Below are 6322 nucleotides of genomic sequence, written 5' to 3'. Positions count from 1 at the left end.
TTCCGAATGCTCTATTCCCAGCTTATTGTTCAAAGTCACAATGCCTGCTATGCTATTTTTGGCAATGAGACCTGCTCACATTGTTGGTTACATTTCAAATATAAAACAAAATATTAACAACAAAAATAATATTGGAACTCTGCTGTCTTCCCATTGTTTCCTATGGGGGAAATATTGGCATGTCTGTCTATTTCGCCAAATATCTCGCAATGTGTAAATTTAGATTTCTTTCAAGTTGGGTGTAACTGGTGTGAAATGGCTAGCTAGTTAGCGGGGTGCGCGCTAAAAGCATTTCAATTGGTGACGTTACTCGCTCTGAGACCTGTAAGTAGTTGGTCCCCTTGCTCTGCAAGGGCCGCAGCTTTTGTGGAGCGATGGGTAACAATGCTTCGAGGGTGGCTGTTGTCTATGTGTGCAGGTTCGAGCCCAGGTAGGGGCGAGGAGAGGGACGGAAGCAAAACTGTTACACAGGCACCATCTTAAAAAGGAGAATCTCCTCTTTGTAATTATGTACGTCTGGGCAAAGAGCTCGTTTGTCATTGATCGCTAGACCAGAAATAGTCAGAAGTTTTTATTTTTTCCCTACTTTTTCATGACGCAGACAAACACAGTTAACACCATCGAGGTGCAGATGTTTACTTTCTACACAAGTTTTTTTTTCCAGTTTCGTCCAATGAACAGATTGTAGTGGTAAAATAAAAAGGGATACATTTTTGGGGGAATTCTAAGCATCACTCCAATCAAAACGATTCTATTAATTTTCTATGGGCTCGTGCTAGTGTTCCAGTTAAGCCAATGTTCTTAAACCGTTTTTCAGCCTTGGGTGAATTTTGACTCATTCTATTGTCCAGCCTATAGATAGCCAGAGCGAATTTACGAAAGCACAACGACTATACCATTAAGCTAAGCTAAGAATGACAAGAATAATCAAGTTAACATACTGGCAAGTTTGATGTATAACTACTAGCGTTAGGTAGCTAGCTAACATACTGGTACATACTGCTGTAATGATATGCTACGTGGTTTGTAAGGAAAGTGTAGCTAGCAAATTGTCAGCCAACATAACGTGTAAGGTAACTTATTGGAAAAGTCATAACTTTTCATTGAGTAGCAAGTTATCCCTTGGTCGTTAGGGCAAATCTGGTCTGTGATAGGAGGGGGGGTTTCACACCTAGCTCAGCTATTAGACTATTCTTTAGTAAATGTTGAATAGTCTATTGTTCAGCTATTAGCCCTCCTCCCCAACTTGCAACAAATTGCTGTTCCCATCTCATTCCTTTCCCTCTTACACACGTCATCATTCTGCTCCTGAGTGGCTCGCTTGTGGGCGTGCTGGCAGGATATGGCAGCATCTTTGGTTGTGCGTCAAGAATTCTGCATACAGTAGCACGTTTGTATGAAGGTGTGGTTATTCACGGGAAAATTGTTATATGCTATGGAGGTACATATGTGTCTTCTTGTCGAGAGCAATTTTATTTATTTTTTCAATCAAAAATAATTGTTCTGAAAGCAACATTTTTTCAACACAAAGGAAGTCAAAGTGGACACCTACGAAGATGGCATCTCAGGTAAGCAGCACTGGGCTGTATTGACGGATCCTACAAATGACATCTGCTGCTTTAGATTGAACAGTCATATCTCAATTATTGTTTTCATATCTACAAAAAAATAAGCTATTTTCTTTACTTTCAGAGAGCGAGCTGACCAAGGGGTTGAAAATGTAGATATTTCCAGATGTTCACTATCCGAGTAACAGGCCGTGGAAGCTTTATTGCAGGCAAAAGTGTCCATATCTAGAGGTAATTAAACTGCTCTGTGTTCTTTTTCTCCATCTCTGCCTGTCTTGTTGTACATGGAACCTGTCTCACATGCATTAATTTAAAAAAACTTAAGATGTCAGCTGCTAATTTTACACATAAACAAAGTCATTTCACTGGTCTATCTGTTGCTGCCAAGTCATGATTTCCCTTGGGGTTAGCCTTGCAATAGCCAGGTGGTGAGACACATAGCCCTCTATATTTAAATGCTTCGGGTACACTCTGATGTCTGCATCACATACATTATCTTCTATTGTTTGTCCTCATGTGTCTGTTTTTCCAGCATAAAGTACTCTCTAGCCTCTTAGTGTAGACACCAGGTGAGACCACACACACACAATAACAGTCTCTCTTCACTTCATCCCTCTCCCCCTTCTCCCTAAATCCTCTAGGGTATATCAGCTGTTTTGGTGAACCGCTCTCGCATCTGAACTGGCTGACAAAGAAGGCACATCATGATCATAGGTGAGATGTCACTTGGTCGGGTCAATCATTAAAGAGATGTAGTAGTCCCAGAGTTAATGATCCAAGGTCAGTTTTGCATTTCACGTTCTGATTTAAGATGACTAAGAATAAAATCAGAAAAGTTAGAAAAAAGAAAAAACAGGATTAATCATAAAAATAAAATAAATATTTTTAAAAAACAGTACACCCTTTGGAAGTCCTCTACACAATATGTTGCTGCCTGTGCCATGTCCCATAGCAGTCTCTTTCTGATGTAAAGCAGAGGCAAACTGAACAAGTGGTGCAGGTCATGCGACACAGAACACAACGACGCCTCCATGCTGTGCCCTTTTGGCCCTGAGGCACAGTCATGCCTGCAGTAATGAACTGTGGCATATGAACACCACTGGAGGCAGGAGTAGAGGTGGCAGAGGTAGAGCGGGCAGCTTGGCACCGGGGGCTCTCAGTCGGAGTTGCTATCACTGTGAAAGAAAACATTAAAAATATATTTGTATTGTATGAGCCTTTTATCGTCACATAAAATAAACAGATATGTATTGTATAGAGCAGAGGGAACAGTCACTAAGGTGAAGTGCTGTTCCATTTAACCCCGGCCATTGTTGTGGGCCTGCCCTCCCCTGAACAGCACCCAATGGCTATTTCATATGGAAATGGAGAGGAGCAGTGTCACACCCTGACCATAGTTTGCTTTGTATGTTTCTATGTTTTGTTTGGTCAGGGTGTGATCTGAGTGGGCATTCTATGTTGGATGTCTTGATTGTCTGTTTCTGTGTTTGTGCCTGAAATGGTTCTCAATCAGAGGCAGGTGTTAGTCATTGTCTCTGACTGGGAGCCATATTTAGGTAGCCTGTTTTGTGTTGGGTTTTGTGGGTGGTTGTCTCCTGTGTCAGTGTTTGTACCACACGGGACTATTTCGGGTTTTCACGTTTCTTGTTTTGTAATTTATTCATGTATAGTTTCATTATTAAAGAACCATGAATTATGACCACGCCTCTCCTTCACAGGAAGAATCCCGTTACAAGTAGCAAGCGCAGCGGCCATGTGTGTGTTTGCTGTTCTACTCCATTCCATTTGAATAAAAAAATGGAAAATATATATATCTGACATGGAAAATATATTTATCTGACATGGAATATATATATATATATATATATACACACAAACAAACCACACATTTCATTGCAAATTGCAAAATATATACATGTGTATATATTTATATTTCATAAAACGGCATTAGCACTTACCCGTCCAGAAGTACGTCTTGTCCTTGCAGAAACAGCTCCTCAGTTCCTGTTTGAATCATAACACTCAAAGATTCCTAAAAAAAAATGTCTCACTTTAGACTTTGACTTTGCTTTACCTGATTTATTCGCCGTGATGTCTTCAATGAAATCGTTGAAAATACAACTTTCCAAAATACTGCTGCCGGTAACAAACGTCACAGCAACTCCTCTGATAGTCAAGGCGAGAATGGAGTTCGTTACGCGTGCATTTACAAACAAGGAATGGTGGTCCAAACCAAAACCATTACATACTGGCGTTTACCTCAGCTCATTGGCTATCTACCCAGCTAGATTTCAAGAAGATCAGTGGTCATTGGGCAGAAATACAGTCAATCATAATTTACCCTTCAGATGTGAATGTGTAAAAACTGTCATGGTGGAAAATGTTTTTGTTGTTGATTGCTCTTCTCAAACAAAAGCATGGTATTTGTTCTCTGTAATAGCTATTTTAAATCAAAAAACGTAGTTTGATTACCAAGATCCTAATCTTTTGAAGGATGTAAGACACTTGCATTTTCAAGAATGTTTAATGTTACAATGTTGTATTTATAGTTGTCACTCTGAAATTTCCCCTGATGTTGATCCCTGTACGGGAATCTCAGCCATAACATTAAATTATCTGGCAACAGCTCTGGTAGACATTCCTGCAGTCAGCATCACAATTGCACACTCCCTCAAAACTTGAGACATCTGTGACTGTGTTGTGTGACAAAACGGCACATTCTAGAGTGGCCTTTTATTGTACCCAGCACAAGGTACACCTGTGTAATGATCATGTTGTTTAATCAGCTTCCTGATATGCCACACCTGTCAGGTGGATGGATAATCTTGGCTGAAGAGAAATGCTAATTACAGGGATGTAAAACAAATTTGTGCATATGGAACATTTCTAGGATCTTTCATTTCAGCCCATGAAACACTATACATGTTGTGTTTATATTTTTGTTTAGTATAGATGTCTTTGGTTGTTCATTGTTTTCATAATTGCCATGATGTTCATACACACAGTAGCAGATGAAACGGCACAAAAATGTGTAATGTGAGAAATATGCAAGCCGTTAAAAATAAACGTAAGGATTGGTTGATGGGGGAGAAGTATTCCCAGGAACTATGGTCTTGCAAGTTGGCTGCAAAATAATTACATCTCCCGAGGATCAGGGGGAAACATTTTTTTAAATGAAAAGCCAGCAAGGCAGGAGTTACATGGGGCTCTGTGGGTGTTGCGGATCTTTCTCTCTCTCGAAAACAAGGAATAATTGCTATATCTTTCCAGCAAACAGAAAGATAATGTGAAACCACTTGTCATGTCGGGTTCCTACTGCTTTGTGTTGTGTTTTCTAGGGTGGGGGGTAATGGAATTAAATGTTTATTTTCACACAACTAGAGGGTAAGGCATTCAACCCCAACCAAATAAAAACAAACTGTCAGAAACCTTGGTTGGTCCACTAGTATGTCGCCATGGTAGTGGTATCAACCGCTGTGCATTTTGATTTGCAGAGGGCACTCAAATAAGTTGTAGAGAAATCGAGAGCGCATTTCACAGCATTGTTCATTGTTTTAACCCAAGGAAGTCTGGCCTTGAAAATTCAATGGCTTTTCTAAACAAACTCAAGCTCAGTGTTGAAATGTTATGGGCCCATGTTCACAGTGTTTCAGTCTCAGGTTAGGAGGACCGATCGAGAATCTGTTCCTCCCCCTTATGCAATATGATTTCAAATGCAAAAGCACTCCTACTCTGAGACCCTTACTGAATAGAAGACCAGCATGGCGTCAGAGGTAGAAAATGTGACTGAATATGTAAGGTTTACTTTGAATGTGTAACGGTGGTTGGGAGCCACAATCTGCCTGAATATAGAGGATTGTAAAAGCTTTATGGTGAGATCCTCACTATTTGAAATACAATTTCTAAAATATTAACGTTTGCAACGAGTGCGCTGAGAGTCAGGAAGCAAGTACAGGGAGTGAGTGTTTTAATAAATAAACAACCCAATAAACACAAAACACAACAATGAAACAGAGTCAATAACACCTGAGGAAAGAACCAAAGGGAGTGACAGATATAGGGAAGATAATCAAGGAGGTGATGAGGCACTGGTGCGCTTGACGATGGTGACAGGTGTGCGGGATAATCAGCAGCCTGATGACCAAGAGGCCGAAGAGGGAGTATACTTGACAATGTTAATGATTTAGATAACAAAACCCACAGTGAAATAGTTGACATTCTGGTTTTATTCAATGTGTTCAACAGTGATGTAGTAGTGAAGCAATTCATAGGTAAACTGTGATTGCCATTCGCAGTGAATAAAGTAATGCTCCCTATACTTTCAATGCATTTTTCTGCAAAAGGTGTGGAAAACCTCACATCACTTTTTTTTAAAGTGAACTGCATGTACCCTCCACTACACCCCTGGTGGTGAATGTTTCCAATAGTGGTTTATGAAGTACTGAATATACCCTGAGAGGCAGGTAAGTGTCACCTATTTTGTCAGGCATATATGGTTATTCAGTCGTTTACCTCCAATGAAGAGGATTGACTCCATTTCTGTCTTCCATTGTGCTTTTATGTTACATTATACCTAAAGTAGCAGGCGTCAAAGAAACACCTGAAACTAGATCCCAAACATACTGGTCTTGATGAGAGAAAAATACTGTTGGGGGAGGTTCTTTGAGGTTCTCTTCTGCACTGTTCAAACATTCCAATAAATGTCGAGGAGGAGTTAAGACAGAGTGTGGAAGTCACGTCACAGGCACCCATTC

The 6322-nt window shown here is 40.2% G+C and overlaps 1 long non-coding RNA gene across 1 annotated transcript; it reads left to right on the top strand.

The window, feature by feature from the left end:
* The first annotated feature begins 211 nt into the window (after positions 1-211).
* Positions 212-3267, top strand: LOC135572351 (uncharacterized). Its single transcript, XR_010464231.1, has 2 exons — positions 212-1799; positions 2210-3267. It is a non-coding gene; the product is annotated as an uncharacterized LOC135572351 (long non-coding RNA).
* The last annotated feature ends 3055 nt before the right edge of the window (positions 3268-6322 follow it).

This window comes from Oncorhynchus nerka, linkage group LG7, assembly GCF_034236695.1.
Source record: "Oncorhynchus nerka isolate Pitt River linkage group LG7, Oner_Uvic_2.0, whole genome shotgun sequence".
NCBI lineage: Eukaryota > Metazoa > Chordata > Actinopteri > Salmoniformes > Salmonidae > Oncorhynchus > Oncorhynchus nerka.
The sequence above is the reverse complement of the archived record's forward strand: the minus strand, read 5'-3'. Positions and strand labels throughout refer to the sequence as shown.